Below are 17,090 nucleotides of genomic sequence, written 5' to 3'. Positions count from 1 at the left end.
GCATGAGCGATCATTACTGGTGATTATCTACACCTGCCTGGCGAGCAGTTTGCGCTTCTCTAGAATTATTTCGTACGAAGGATAATTGGTTCGTAGAAGGTTGATTCACCGGGCCTCGAACCCGCTCCGGCTTCTTCTTCTTCTTGGGGCAAGGTCACCACCCGGATGAGCGCCATTTCTCTTCGAGAAAGAGAGAGAGAGAGAGAGAGAGAGAGAGAGAGAGAGAGAACAGCAGCACCTTTGTCGCGTTTCAAACGTCGGTCTCACCAGTTTACTGGTTTCTAACGCCTTAGAAAAATTACGAGAGCCCGTTCAGATCCTGCGGCCGACTTTTATTGTTGTCGTGCGTGGCTAAATAAAGTTATTCCGTTCTTTCCGCGATACGGAACTACGATGGCTATCGGTGGCTCGAACGTGTTTATGGGAGTCGGCGGTCTTGTAGATTGTACAATGTTGCGGCTCCGCGAAAATTTATGCAGTTTCTGCGGGCTTTTGTCAAGTGCAGAACGAGGGAAATTCTTGAAATTACGGTGCAATTTTTGCACGGCTCGCGGTCGCTATTTAATTTTCCCTCGAACGTTCTATCGCGAAGATGCTCTGTCGATCAAAGGTGAATACGCAAATTGAAAACTGTGATTGTTCGGCCGTCGGCGAACGAACGCGTCGAAATCACGTATCGATTGTGCTCTGTAAATTAATTAAACCGAACCTTCGAGTTACTAATCTTTCATTCGCTCGATGCAATCAAACGATATCGCGAAGATCATTTGCCAAAGTTTAATCGTCTTTGTCTAACCAAAAAAGAGATGATCGACGAAACATCGATGTACAATTACGGTCCGACTATCCACGTGAAATCAGAAAGGAAGGCATTCTTCTTTCGCCGGAAGAGGGGAGAAAGAATTGAAATTGATCGACTTCCGAAGACGGCTCGAGGTGTTTACCGAAAATTTTATGTCATATTTGCAAGCTATAATTATAGCCGATCAGTGTTTCGTAGACGTGTTTGTCGATGCAATTTCCACGGAACGTATTGCATCGATTCAACGGGCAGACATTTCGTCTCGGTTACGATCGCGCTACCGTCGGCTATCGATCCGTCCCTATATCGATCCTCCATTTATTTTTTTCGTCTTTTGTGTTCGGAGTTTATGGTCCGCGTACAGCCACGAAAAAAAAAATTGTACGCGTTCGCCGGAACAGCCGTATTTACGATGACGAACAGAATGAGATCAGAATTTATCGATCCCTATCGGTTCTTTCTCTCGTCTAGATAGACACGCTATATATACCACCAAAATAAGTCCGACTATCGACAACAGTCTGTTTGATTCTGTTCCTCTCGCAAAATCAAGCTAAAAATACGAGGCGAACCAACAGATTACGAGAATCTTGGCAATCAACTCTACCTTAACCCCTTGACCTACAATGACGGGCATAGCCCGCGTACGATGATCGGGCCAGAAGTAAATATTACGGGCATAGCCCGCGTACGGCGAAATATCTTTTAATTTCGGTAGAGTCTACAGGTAACCAAGTGTCGTCAATTTTTCGTGTTGTATGTGGATTTTCTCGTATTTGATTTGCATACTGATTCGTTTCGGTCACAATATTGTTCCAAAATATATCATCAAATATTAGATTAAATGTATCAAATTCTCCTCTACTTCCTCCTAATTGACATAAGGCTGCCTCTCTTATGCCAGTAGTCATCGTATAGTCCCAGATTTTTGGACTATTTCTTCTTTCTTTTCAAAGCCAGGACTCTGGTAGTTGATCGTCATCGAATGTATCATCAATAATTATTCGCCTATACTTTCTTCGAAAATTACATATTTCGTCACTACTGTCACTTTCATTAGCAAAATTGATAGCACAATTCTCACTATCTTCATCACAAAATCTTTTCCTAGAGAACATCTTGTGGGGTTGCTTTTCTAGAATTTATGAACGTAAATTTCGACGTGCGAATGCGATCAAGAACAACTAGAAACTGATCACGATACGAAGAGATAATAGAAATACATCACGAGCCTTGTCTGTGCTATCTACAAACCGCGACCACTCTACCACGGGCGATGCTCGTCATGTTTACAATTGCCCGGATTGGCGTGTTACACAAGTCGTGCGAACGTCCCGAACGCTGCGCGAGCTTGTATACAATTTCGGCCCAACATCTTCGAATCTAAATCGTAGGTTAAGGGGTTAATTCCACGATCGGCGAAAAGCAAGGCCGCAAGCTGCGTACGCGAGACACGAAAAAAATCAAATTAAGATAATCCACTCGCCAAGAAGCAAAACGAGCATCGACGATCCCCGGGTTTAATTAAAACAGATTATGCTTCTCAAAGGTTCTACGCGCCTTCGTTTCCGAGGCATCGTTTTCCCAGGAATAGAGCAAAAAATAACGTTGATTCTCAACAGGTTTAATTAATCCTTCGATTCTCCTGAACAAACGAAGTCCAGCGGGCCGAGCTGCTGGCTCGCTGGACATTTCTTCTTTCGATGCCACGTCGAAGTGTAGGGACGTCCGTCGATGGAAGAGTTGGCCATCTGCGATCGCCGGGTTATAGAAACAGAGGGGACCGATTCGAACGTAACAGGCAAAGGAGGAGAAATGTCCCGCGGGCCATCGGTTCAGCATGCCTGTGTACAGCATAAAACCAGTCGATGCTAATTAACATTAAACTTACCGAGACCTGAGAGTAACTAACGTCGTTGCTTTATAACGACGGAAAGACTATATTTATTTAGATCTTTCGTCATTTTTATCGCAATGCGTGCCGGGATTGAGAAATTTATTCGATCATTTTCTATGAAAGAATCATTCTAATTCCAGCAACTCCTCGCTTTTTTCCCGTTCCCACCACGGCACGGTGGTGTTAACCCTTCGCACAATAATTTTCGCTGGCGCCTCGGAGTCGCCGCTCGACTGCAAACGGTTAAAAGCCGAGCCACTCATCCTTCTATCATCCGGTCGCCGAACCGATCTTCCATCCTCAAAAATCTCGCGGTTCGCGTTTGAGCGGATTACGGCTGCGTTTCGGATTCTATCGGATCGCGCGAGACACCGGTGCCGAGAGATCCGGGTAGAGCCATTCGAATTATTTAATACCGATATCTCGGAGTGAACTACGCGGGAATAATAACGCGTGTGCTGCGGACATCGGCGGACCGTGGCTCTCCGCGAGCTCTAACTCCGGGGATTATTTAGTGCAGCTTTTATCGGGGCCTGGCAGCAACACTGTTGGCGAAACGGGGAATGGCGGCGCTCGAACAACCTCTCCTCGTCCGCTTCGTATGCGTGCGTGCTTTCGCGTGCGTGTCCCCGGGCTGGTGTGCGTGAGCAGGGGAATTGAAGTCGTCGTTGAACCGCGAGGGCATCATCTAGGACTCCTCCTCAATTAACCGTCTGGCCGACCGGTCGCATAGCGGCCGGCAAAATGCGCCGACGATATCGTAAACAGGATTCTTTACGCTGATTCGCGGCCGATCGCCGCTCCACGCCGGACCCATTTGCGCCCCGAGGATCCGGCCGATCCCCCCTCTCCGCCGTTTCGATCTCTCTGCTGCCCGGTGATCCCTATTTTCGACCGTATTCCCCTCATTATTTTTAGGAATGTCCAACTTGTTGCAATGTCCGTTGGCGACGGAACAACGAGAGCCGACCGATTCACGACCGGGGGAACGCCGTATCTCAGCTCAATCGGGCTTTTCTTTTCCTTCTTTTTTTCATTGTCAACCCTCCGCCACCACCCACTCTTCTCTCCCCGGATTCGCACGCCGACTGTCCCGGAATCAGCGCGAGCACGGAATTTCGCGCGAGGACTTTACGAGGCCCCCGGATTCGCCGGACCGGGCTTCCACAGAATTGAACTTCGCTTCGCGGCGACGAATTGCGAGGACCACGCCGATACCGTGTTTCGGGATTCTTTTTTAAACGCGGACAAGACCTTCCTCAGGTGAGTCAGTCTCTGCTTGTTTCCCCGTTGGCGAGCGTGCGTGGGAGTTGGCGAGCGTTTGTTGGTGTTGCGGCGTGTGCGTGCACGCGGATTTGAGCATTTTCTTTTATCGTTGGGAGGTTTTGTTTGGTTAACACTTTGCGTACCGGCAGTTCTCTGTCCAATTGTTAGAATCGAAATTCAGCGGTTCCGAATTTTTTAAATAATGAATTGTTTGGATTCGAATAATGTAACAACTTCTGAGAGAAAATTGTCGAGTTTCTTTTACACGCAGCTCAGTGATTGAAAAGTCTATTAATAGGATTCTGGTAAGTAAAGTGTGTTAAGTTAGGGGATGAATGTTTATGTAACGTGGTAGAACAGGAATTCGATGCATATTTTCCGATGTGGAGATTTTATTCTTTGGTGGATTGTGTGGGCAATCCTTTGTGATTGTGCATCGATTTGGACTCGATGTTTAATTGTATTAAAATAATTGTTTGTTGAAGGTGGCGAAGTTGTTCTTGTTCTGTTGTGCATTTTGTTGCATTTTCTTATGTTTGCACTGTGAATTCATGTTGGTCTGAAGTTTACACCCGATTACACTGAATATTTTTATCGTCGGTGAGGCATTTTGTTAAGTTAGAGGCAAGATGAAACATTTACTTCCTCGAATATTGTCGAAAATAGAGGATTCACAAAAAAATTCTTCGGAGCTAGACATTCTTTTTAGACACTATTTTTATCAATATCTGGACATCGTTCGATATTTTTCCTGTAATTTTTCTGTGTAGAAAAACTCATTCAATTTCTTAGTTCTCATTTATTCTGAATTTTGATTAATCGGTTTCGTTTAGAACCAGATAAAACATGATTTAATTATGTAAGACATTCAGTGAACATTTTTAACCAACACTGTTCGCATAGTGCTCGCTATATTACGTTCTTCCACGTTGCAAAAGTAAAAATATGTGGGAAATTCATAATTCTGATAATTCCGTTTGAACCGCCGTAATTGTAAGCTTGTTCTCCGAACACATGAAAAAATATTCTGAATACACAAAGAACATTTGATGCAAGCAAAGTACTGTTTGAACCACTAAAAAATCGTCTTCAAACACCGGAATAAAAATCCTGAACTTACAAAAATCATTCGATACAAACAAAATACTGTTTGACCACCAAAAAATTGTCTTCAAACAAACTGCAGAACTTGCAAGACGATCTTCATCGAAGCAAGAATTAATTCGAAGGTGATCGATGTTTCCAAGATAAAGAAAAATCGCGTTGCAAGGGAGGAGAATGCTCCGAGTCCCAATAATATTTACGACCCGCGTCTGTTCGTCCCCGCTCGCCATTCCATCCGCAGAAACAAGGGAAACCGTATTCCGCTCGAACGGCCGGAAAGGCGAAGGGCCTCTTGTAAGTTTTCTCATCAGGAACGGGTTTCGTTTGCGAAATTTTATTCGCCTCCAACGAGACGTAAAGCGTATTACATTGTTGACGCGAAGATTGGCTACGTAAAACCGGAGAGGAGGACGTAGACGTCGCGGAGATGGAGGACGCCTGGACGAGAAACTCTCTCGGAGGGTTGACGGAAACGCGCGCGAGAGAGAACCGGGGGCGGGGAACGCGGGGGCGGAGATCGGCAAGAATGTCGCCGACGAATTTCCAGAGAGAGAACTGCGGTGTACGGGCACGGATGTGTGCGAAACACTTGTCGACCCTGTGTGCCCGGGTGTTTCTATGTACCGGGTTTATGTACCGGAGGCATGTAACCCTTCGGGTTCCTCCAACGACCACATACCGTTGCACATGCGTACGTGTACAGGGTGGTTCACTGATATTTCGAGATCTGTTCGCAATTTTTGCTTCGAATTTTCCGCACCAGAGTAACGGCATAATTGTCTCGTGAAGCAGTGACTTCAATTTCGACAGGAGCAATTCGATTTTCGTAGGAACAGATCGGTTTCGATGCAGCAGTGAATACAGTACGAACGGTTTCTGCGTGATTCCAATTATAGAGAGCAAATATTTGCGCATATCGGATTTGTTGACCTTGTCCCAGGCTGTATGCAGCTGTTGACACTCTTGATGATGCGGATAGCGGCCGCTAGACGTCTCTTTGGCACATAGCAGAGCAAAATCCAATCTGCGACGTTCGGTAAACATGTTGATGACTTGTCACCGGAGATAGAAAAACAGCTTGCGACAGTTTGGTTTCGCTAGTGGTCTGATAAATGTTCGGAACGGATTGCATATGCAAGAGTTGCATCATCAAGCGCGTTCGCCGTACGCGAAAACATACCTAATCGCAGTCTTCTGTAGTTCCTTACGTCGTTGATCGAGTGTAAGTTATTCGACGAAGTAACCGTTTCGCATTTCGCTGCAATTATTAGCGAAGGAATCCGGTTTCGGAGAATTCATCTCGTAGCTTCGGGCGCTGAAAAGCGGTAAATGATCGAAGCTAGCTCCGAGCCTCGAATATCTTCGGATTAATATTGTAACCATCTCTCGGCGAAATTTCAAATAAAAGTCACCGGCATGGAATGAAGAACGTCTCGAAAATCGGCAGCCGCGGTGCACAGCGAACCACCCAGTATGCACCGGGGCACATCGATGCGCGTCTATCTCGATGGCGACGACGCCGGAGAGAAGTCTCATTAGACTGAAGTCCCGCGGAACGAGCGGAGGAAACTCGAAGCGGCGAGGATATTCGGAGGAAGACATGAAAACTTGAGGAGAGAGATTGCGAAAATGCAAGAATTTCACCGGGGCCGTAGAACGGGGGAACCGTATATAGCCTCGGTCCGCGATAGCGTGAACCGTGAACCGCTCCAGGGGAAGCGGTCGAAGAAGAAGAAGAAGAAAGGAGAGAAGCAGGGGAAAGGGAGGGCCGAGATAAAAGGGAAGAGGGTAGATATCCCCGGGACGCGGCGGCGGAGGAGATCGTTGCCGGTGCAGTCTTACCTTAACTCCGGCTCGGACGGTACTTCATGCTATCTTGGAACGCTCATTACCCCCTTACACTGTTGCGAACACGCGTCCCCGGGGACTTCGATCGAAACGACGCCGGACTCGGCCACGACGATTCAATTATTTCTCGCGGACGGCTAAACCGGAGGAAAGCAACGGGAAACCAACAGGAAACGAAAAAAAAACTAAAATGAAACCATGTGGAAACCAAAAGGAAACTGAGAGAGGAAACCAAGACGAAACCAAAAGGAAAGTAAAATAAAACCGAAACGTTACCAAAAAGAAGCCAAAAGGAAACCAAGATGATGCCAAACTGAATTCAAGAGGTAATCGGTAGATAAGGAAACTAAAATAAAATCAAGATGTAATCAAAAAAGCCAAAAGGATCCTAAATCAATCCAAAAGAGAAAACCAAGATGATACTGAACCCAAGAAAAATAGGTAATCAATAGGTAATCAAAAGGAGACTCTAAAATCAAACGAAAATGTAAGCAAAAGAAACCCAAAGAAAACAAACACCCCTGATTTCTGTGATTTCGTATTTCTTCTATGGATAACTGACTTCGTTTAAAATAATTGCATTATTGTTTGCATTTATGTATAAATTGTGGTGTATTTGATAAAAGTTACAACCAAGGAAAATAGAAAAAGTTCTAGGATCTAAAAGAAGATTTCTTACGGTGATAGGGGAAAAGAAAAATTAATTTCGTTTCTGTAGTTTCCAGTAAATACGTTCTAATGGGTTTCTAATTCTTCCTCTCGTGTTCGCCAATTTTGTATCTCTTGAACGCAGTCTTCAAAATATCCGCTCGATAAATTGTCTCGAATCGTGACACCATATTCGTTAAAATTTCGTACGTCGCTTACATTTCCGTAAAATCTTCTTCGAAGCTCATTTTTGATGACCTCGTGCACGAGGCAGAGGATCTAAAGCCAACTGAACCACCAAAGGCGTGTATACCAGACAAGAAAAACCTGCTCGCTTCTAAAATCACCAAAGTAGTACTTAGCAAAACGGGCTATCTAATCTCTACCCAGAAGACGCCGAAGAACCCTACCTCTCGGAATAACGTCTTTCGTCGCAGCTGCGCTGAAATTTTTCCTGCTTTCGTAGCCTCGACGCAGTTCCTTGACCGGAAACGCGACGTCTAAAATCTCGAGAAGCTATCCCGAAGCAGGAGGACCCGAATCGCCGATGCTAATTTCGAGGATCAAATTCATCGGCGTCGATCGCAGCTTCTAAGGCCGCTACATGCTAAAACTCTGAATCCTTCGGATAAGGGGAATGTTCGAGGACTTGGTTGCCTAGACCGTGATCAACGTAGACACACGGGGCTTGTAAAAGCCCGTGATCCCGTATCGACTCGAGGAGAGTCGATCCTCTCGTTGTTCTTCCTCTCGTCTCTCCATACATATGTATTAGTGCGCAGCGCGGTGCGCAGTGCACAGTCGAGAGAGAAGCGAAGCAACGGCGTAATATATTTAACAATGTCTCACGATATGAGACGTTTTTACGGAAAGTCGTTGGCATAGGAATTGCTCCTTGGATCCCGGCGACTGCGGCCGGGGAGCGGGACGCGACGGGGGGAAGGGAGACGAGCCCAAGGCGGACACATCGGAAACGAGTTTGTTCTCCTCTAGGTACCTAAACTTCGGGGTTAGACTTACGCTTACACGGACGCAGAGGACGTGTATGCTCCTCTGCGGTCGACGTAGCTGCATGAAATTCGAACTTTTATAACCGGTCGCCGGAGAAGCAGAGAAAGAGAGAGAGAGAGAGATAGAGAGAGAGAGAGAGAGAGAGAGAGAGAGGAACTGTGGCCATTTCGCTGGATCCTAGCCGCGACATGGCGTCCTCCGCTTTAATCCCGGTTGCCGGGAACCCGAAAACTCGACCGCATTATCCGGATCCACGGATTTCGGGGGTTCGACGAGCGCTGGAAACTCGAATATACTCTCCCGCGGTCGTTTCACCGTCCCTCGAACTCGGACTCTCCGCCCCGGACGAACGTTGTTTATGATTTAGAAGAACGAAACGCCGGGAAATTAGGGCGGAAACTGGCTGGCGACCTGCGTTTTTCCGCGAGCCTCGCGCCGAGTCGTTTCATCGCGGTCGGTTTCACGATGGTGCCGCTTTGGGTGGCGCTGTTACCATCGACGGAAATTCGAAGAATTATTTTATAGTCATGACTCTGTTTAATAGCGAATTAGATCGGGTTAGGAATAAGCCCGAGCGCGGCGTCTCGATAACGGGCTAGAAGTTGCTCGGTAAATGGACGAGAGGAGAAATTAAAGGGGAATAAAATTACTCTAAATGAACTTCGTTTATATTTGTAGAATCTGGGAGGATATCGTAGGCGGGATAAGTTAAATTATACCGGCGAGCAATGGCCAATAAAATTTTATCGTGCCACTCATTCGATTCTAGCGCCTCGTCTTACATCAAATCACGTCGGCGTTGAAGATCTCATTAAAGTATCGTTTGATTGGCTGCCGGGCAGATGAAATGGGCCAGCACTTTTCGATGATCGATTTTCTTTCAAATTCTCCACGATAAATCTTTGTAGCGGGAGTGTCAATTGACTTGTCGGACGAAGCGAAAGACTAGTATTTATCAAGCAGACATTTCGAAGATTGAATTCGAGAGAAACAGAATTGTTCGGTAACTATCTTTTGAAATGAATGTGAAAGAATAAAATAATAAAAGTGGACGTAGAGAGAAGAAGAATTATAAACGTTCCCAAACTCTCTTGCTTTTGTTCACCAATTGTGAACTTCTTAAACAAACGCTAAAATTATTTTTCCTTCCTCATTACTGTAAGAAATCTTCGAGCTTCTAGAATAATGTTTTCCCTCGATGCAACATTTACTAAACAAATCACAAGTTTCATAACATTTTCCCTCCAACAACGATTTGGCCTCCATACAATTTTTGTTGACTTGTAGTCGAAGTGTTCAAGAATCAAGTGTGTAACTTTAAGTACTCGATTACTTGGGATTATTCGATCAATACTTAACTGAATCAAATACTTTAATTCTATGAATTTGTTGCATTTGATGGTAGTCAAACGATTACGGAATCAAGTGTACCACTTCAACTAACATCATTGCAACGTGAAAGAGACCAACCGAAAATCAGCTCCGAAGAAATCCGTCAAAATAGCCCAAGGGTCTAAGATCCACGAGGCTCCCAGCACTCGGTGCTCAATCAGGGTCTTTTGATGACTCCAACCGCGTCCATAGTGATCGCGGAGCCCCGGCAAAGGAAGCGAGGGTTCGCCGTCTTTCCAGCAGAGGGATCCCCGTCCCTGGCTCGCAAATTTCCTGTTCGGGATCGAAAAAACGTCGAGCCCTTTCTTCCCGGTCGCCGAGAGAAAGGGTTTCCGGCAAAAACGGGGCTGCACGTAGGGCTGCCGGTGCTCCGAACAAACGGATTTCGTTAGACCACTCCCTTTTCGGGTCGGCCAGGAGGTCCCCTCCCGCCATGCTCGGCCATGGCGAGCATTCGTCAAACCGTGGAAAGAAAAGAGGGCGTGCGGCGGCCCGTTCGAGGAAAAAGAAGGAAAAAAGGAAAAGCCATTCCGCGAGGGCAAAGACATCGGGAAGGGTGGGAGGACCCGGCGTATATTCCGGGAAGGTTGGGTTAGGTTGCAGCGACCGTTCGGCGTGGGAGGGGGCCGAGGAGCCCGGGGACGAAGAGAAGACGAGAAAGGTTGGGAATGAGGTTGATTCTCGAGCGAGGTCACGTATTTCGAAGCCAATCTAATACACTCCGAGAAAGATGAGAGCCGGAGGGAGGGAGTCTCTCTCTCTCTCTCTCTCTCTCTCTGCTTTTTCACTTCGTCTCTCTCTGTCTTTCTCTCCCTGTCAGCGTCTGTCTCTCTGGAAGCTGGGACGAATGTGTCTGGAACCGAATTGGACGAAACCAGCTCCCAGGGAAATGCAACCCCGAGGAGACGCGCAATTCCATTCCCTGCGCGCCATTAATTATCGTTGCATTTGCGCCGGAATACTACACCTCGAGACGACTACCAGCTTTGATTAACCCTTTGCGAACGGTCTCCTGGATATAGCTCCTGTCACGGATCCAGCAGTCCTGGAACTAGAATTGCTTCGGAAGATGAATTGGATGGAAAGTGCCTTCGCAAGAATTCCCTGTTTTGGGGTTCTCTGGGCCAAATTTTTTGTCAATGAAAGATACACGGTGGGGTAATAATCACCGGATTGCGGATTTTATGCACCTATGACGAAACTGTGCAGATAAAACATCAAATAAACACTGATGCTGTTACATAGATTTAATAATTTTATTGTATTATTTGAGACGCATTAAAATGATTCAAAACGAAGGTAAATGTTTATGCAGTTGCTAAGCTGAAGAAAATACTGAACGAACGAAGATTAATATTCGGTAAAATAAATCGTTCTAGGTAAGATATCACGATATTAGTTGTACTCGTAAAACGTATTAAGATCATGGGGAAATAAAACAATGATTATTTATCCTTAGGTTTAAGGCTAAATTTGTCTGAGATTGATGTCTCATCGTTGCCTTTCATTTGGCGCTTCGCCGCGAAAATTTGAGCACTCGAAAACGGGCAGAAAGCGCAACCATTTTGCGTATGTTCTTTCGGTACTCGAACGTGGCTTGAATCGGTGATCTTTGAACTATGTGGAGGCGATTTGTCGCGGATTCGAGGGCGTTGATCCGATAGTAAGTTGAACGAGTTATGAAGAATTAAGGGCGTGGGCGTTGAATCATGTCGGATTCGAGCTGTAGAATTATTGAAATATTTGACCGCCGATCTAGAGAGAGCTTTCGTAAGTTACCGTTTCCTCTTGGAAGAATGGTGTGTAGGCACACGTATCGCAGGTTCCGTGATATTTTCTGCGATATGCAGGAAGCTGGTCGAGAGATTTCCATATCGTTTCAAACGAGCGTTACCGATGCTTTAATGCGCACCGTCCCTTGTATTATTAACGTAGCTGTGATTATGAAAAGAATCCTGGTTCAAGGGCTCTGGGAAGAATCGACGATTCAAAGTTAATGGGCTCCGAGCAACAGCCGCCCTTAACGAGACTTTTAATTACGAGATCGATCGGCGCGCAGCAACGTGCAGGATCTCGTTGGCACCGAAAGCCCCGTGGAATTGGAGGATCATGCAATTTCGTGGACCGTTGACCTGTAATGATAACCATCGTGGAACCTAGGAGTCTCGTGTAATAGACGAACGTAAGGAAGCCCATAAAACTGCATGTTCTGATAGGGTTCCGTCGCGGACGACCTTAATTCGCTTTTCTTTCTCGCTATCTCTTGCTCCGCCGTCAGAAATACTTCCAAATCCCCAACAATTTTAAAGAAAAATTCTCGAGCATTTTAGGAAGATCATTTACCGCTGTGTCTTCGATATTGGCTTGCAAAGATGTTCTCAATTTAACAACGATTATTGAAGAATCAAGAACATTACAAAAGCGGAAAAAGCAAACAGTTGAGAATAACAGATTGATCAGCAAGGAAGAATACATTATTTGTATCTTCAGATCGATCATCAAGAAGGAATACATTATTCGTATCTTCAGATTGATCATCGAGAAAGAATACATTAATTTGTATATTCAGATTGAACACCAAGAACTATTTTAAGATCGACAGATATTGTTGAACGGCAAGAATGGAAGAAAAATTGAAATAGTTGAAAAGGTTGCAAGATGTTCAAAATGTATCTAGTTATGTCTAGAATCGTCTTCGGTTTGATTCCAGAGAACAAAAGGCAAGGAAGACGCTTCAGTAGCTACGGTAAAAATAAGCAATTGAATTCTTCGAAAATGCAGTGCATAATTATAGACGCAAAGTAACTTTTACATTATTACCGGTATCCAAACGAAAATTTAATAAAATATCATACTCCTATATTTCTATTGCTTGTTACTTCTGATATAGAAATATACGAATATAATACCACTTCTTATTTCCAAAAAAAACGTTCAAAACACTGATCTTGAGGAGTCGCCGTCGCCTGTCGGAAGCCCGGCAAAAATAACTGAAAATATAGTATATTATTCAGACTTTCGAAACGATCGTCCGCGAAGAAGTCTGGAAGCCCGCGGCCGTAAAACCGGGGCGTAGCATTCGCTCGCGAAATTCATCGTGAAAGGCGTAAGAAGCAAATTGAAGAGAATCAGGAATCATCGGCGGCGTATCAGGAACAAGCTGAAATCCAATAACAGCGTTCGGCCACCGATGGAGTCCAAATTACCGTGAGCTGCTCTCTGTGCGCGCAGGACGGGGATAATACTCGGGGATCCATGATTATTAAAACTCGTCCGCCAGTTTCAGGGATGTAAAACGCGTCCGTAAATTTTGTAAAAGCCCTTCGGACTCGCCCTGCGCTTGTCCGCGGTGCATCCGGGCGGAATGGTCGGTGCATGCGCGTACCGCCGGGAGGAATGCGCAGTGGCTGCTGCATCCGCGGCGTCGGCGTCGACGTCGACGTCGATTCCCGTCGACGACGGGGAGGCGAATTTACTCGGTCCACGGTCGTTACACGGTGGGCCGGTTCATGGGGAATATTCTGGGCGCAGAATCCGGCTCGGTTCTCGCGTTTTCCACGGACGAAAAGTGAAGTTAATCGTCCGCCGTATCAAAAGCGGGAAGGGAAATGCACCGCTCGTGCCCGTGGAAAATAGATTCGCCACGGTGTGACGCAACACGCAATGTCCGGCAAGGCTCTTAGACGGCCGGCGTTTCGCGCGATCTTATCGCGGGGCCCTTCTGTTCGGCCAGAACCGTCAGAAATTTATGGCGGGGGCAACGGGAAAATTAATTTCATTGAGATGTATTGGAAGAAGTGATAAAACCGGCCGCTTAAAAAACGGCAAACCGTCCCGGACAGATAACGAATGCATCGTAAATGTAGATTGGAGGGAATGGTCGCGGAATGGAACGCGACTTGGCGATAGCTCGCCGCGTAAAAATGTATTGCTCGAAATTTATTGAATTTTCTAGCCAGCTAGGAAATGAATTTCGCCGTGGCCCCGGACTTCGGCGAGACCGTCGTTCGATTACCGATCCCGGGCATGGTCAGCGAATTGGAGTAGGTATCGTACCGATGGAACCGGCATTACAGTCTTTTACGATGAATTCTTTTAATTAGAGCGGGAGATTCGGGCTATTGGGTTCTGCGGGTGAAATGAACACCAATCGCGATCCAGCAATTTGGGGGTCGAAGGTCTTTCACCCAACTTTCGTGCTTTTAGATCAGCCAAATTACGACCGTCAATTTCGTTATGAAAAATTTCTCTTGTTCAAAGCACGCAGAATTTCACAAAATTTTCTTTCAAGCTTTTCTTCCTGCGCCGATTGGATCGCCGTGACGCTTCTTTTTCAACACGGATATTTATAGAAGTATGAACAATATCGAACGTTTGTTTATCGTGTTGCAACGAGCACACTCTAAGGTTGATTGTACATAACGAATCGTTGCATTTTTATACTCCGTTTAGGGAAATATTACCGTTGCATTGCAGAAATGCGTGGAATATTGCAGCTCATTTGGAGCGTACGATTTCTGACGAAGTTTGCGGAAATCACGGCGGAAATTAATTACTTTCAGTGTAACTGCAGGCTTTGAAATATGCATCGACATTGGTAAAACAATCATTGTTACAGAAAGCAAGACTTTTCGAAGATATAATCGTAAAAATTCAGAAATTCAGAATTTTCTAGATACTTAAAAAGCGATAGAAATTAATTGTTGTTTTTATTAAAAGTTCAGCCGGTGTAATAATATTATTTCCATGAATCAATTCTTCAAAAAATGCAACGATTTTCGAAGCAGAAGATCTGAAATCTATGTGGTCCAGGTACACAAGTGGTCTTGATATCTGTCTTTGACGAAAAAATCCATCAAATCTGTTCATTTTTCTAATCAGACAATTATGGAGGAAACAAAAATACTCTACGAATAATATTTAACGAGAAACATACCTATTTCCGCAGTAAGCTAGCAAAAACATAAGCAACTCAAGCACAAGCAGCCATCTTGACAGTCCTCCGACTCCAAGATCGCTTTAACGATATTTCACCGGTCGCTAAAAGAAACCAAGAACTATCACAACCCTTTCACGAACCAACGCACACTCGGGAAACCTGATAAATTTCACAAGAAAATGTCCGGAACTGAAATTCGGTCGAATGCTGTCGCCATGACAGTCTCATCCAGGCAGAAGTGTCCGAGAGACCGAGTTCCTCTGCAACCAAATGAGCTGGAAACCGACAGAAGCCGTTAGGAAACCAGTGACAAAAAAAGGTGCGGCGGTTTTCGGTGCAGGGAATGAAAATTGTAGAAGGTTCGGCCAGAATCCGCCGCCATGATCGTCTCGGCATCGGCGCGAGCGTGCAGACGTGCGCGCGTCGCGCGACGGGTCGATAAAATGGACAGCCTTCTCTTGGTGTCTTGCCACGAGTGCACTTCGAGTGCTTTCACCTATACACATCCGTGTACGAACGATCATCGAAGAATGCCAGATACCCCGAAAACGCATTACGACAGACAACGCATGAATTTCCTTGCGATTACTCCGTGCAGTTCGAGGCACGCGCGGAAAATATGTACGCCGCCGGAGCACTGGAACCTCGCTTATTCGCAGACGTTTTTCGACGGGGAAGCTTCCCTCTCATCCGTGAAACTAAATTGTCTCCCGAACAGCGTTCTTTCTCAGTTAACAGCGAAGTTCGACACTTTGTTCTGCTCCAATCAGCAAATTTCTTGAGAAGATGTATAACTTAATTTAGCTCCGTAATGCTGGGAACTTTTGTTCCTAATGCGCGCACTTTTAACGTGCTTTTGTTGTCGTCGATATGAGGGTGTTATCAGTCCATGCAGTAAAATTGTAACTATCTAAGGAACGTGGTTCTGCAGGCTCGAAGAAGTTAACAAGGAATGAATAAATAATCTCCTCGCGGAGAATTGTCGCCTGGGGACAAAGCTCGGAAGATGAAACCCTCGAAGAGTGAAGTTTCAGTACTTCCGAGGAGCTTCTCCGATTAATTCCTGTATGCACGCGTAGAGTTCTCGGTGCAAGTCACCTCTAGGAGATGCATACTTGATCAGAATGTTCAGTGCTCACAAAATTGGACGTGGAAAGCGGAACGAAAATAGAGCTTCGTCGTATTCCTCGCTAGTATTAATTTGTTATCCCAGTTAATTGCGGTCCTGGACACAAACTAAATATTTCTGAGTGAAGTATAAACTTCGAACCAACAGTTAAAAATTGTCCGAACAATCTCCCTTCGATTACACGGTTCAATATTAAGCCGCTTTAAATTCTCTGTCGAATTTCTTCAGATTCTATTCTATAATTCTATTCTAATCAAATTGTTGTCGCGCTGGGAACAACCGAAAGATTAACAGATCTACAAGTGGAATCTGTAAAAATATATTTTCAAAAATTAATAAATAAAGCTGAGATTGCTCAATAGTCTGCGGATTTTTGTGTGATAATTTGCTGCATCGCTTGCAAGATGCAGGATTTCCATAGAACTTTCTTCTGTTCATGATATCGATGCTATGTAATTATTTTCATCCCTCCACTGTTTTAAATTTTACATATTCAATTTTCTTATAAATGCATAAAATCAACAGTCGAGAATGATTAGAATCATCGTCAATTGTATAGCTGTAAAAGTGGTTCGTCGTCCGAGTGTTAAATTTCGATGCAAAGTGAAGCGTTCGTAGTCTGGAAAAATCGTACGCGAAGGAACGTTCTGCTGGAGAAAGTTTCCGCGGAGGGGCGTGGAATTCGCTGAGTAAAAATTTCAAAAGGAAATTTGCTGACAGCGGAGAATTTCGGGAGTCTGGCGCCGGCCGGCAATTCCCTCTGTTTTCCGGCTCATTGGCCCGTCGCTTCGGTTCGCGGCCCGATTAACCCTCTCGCGGCATTTACGAGCGTCCTTTACAACGACTGATATATTTTTAAACGATATCGTCGCGACGCCCCCATCGATCGCTGGATGCAACCGTTTCCCCATTAACCTTTCTCGCCGCGATCAAACTGCTTCGCAAAATAACGAGACCCTTGGGAATATTCTCCGAAGAATCTCCGACACGCTTTCCCTGGATGCAGCCGAGGTTTTATGCTTTTTAAAATGCCGATCAAACTTCCCAAAGTTAT

The 17,090-nt window shown here is 45.3% G+C and overlaps 1 protein-coding gene across 9 annotated transcripts in view; it reads left to right on the top strand.

The window, feature by feature from the left end:
* The window catches only part of LOC143259440 (uncharacterized), a 475,413-nt gene that overhangs the window by 27,537 nt on the left and 430,786 nt on the right, over positions 1–17,090 (top strand). The window lies entirely within an intron of this gene.

The sequence above is a fragment of the Megalopta genalis genome, chromosome 5 (genome assembly GCF_051020955.1).
Source record: "Megalopta genalis isolate 19385.01 chromosome 5, iyMegGena1_principal, whole genome shotgun sequence".
Classification (NCBI taxonomy): Eukaryota; Metazoa; Arthropoda; class Insecta; order Hymenoptera; family Halictidae; genus Megalopta; species Megalopta genalis.
The sequence above is the reverse complement of the archived record's forward strand: the minus strand, read 5'-3'. Positions and strand labels throughout refer to the sequence as shown.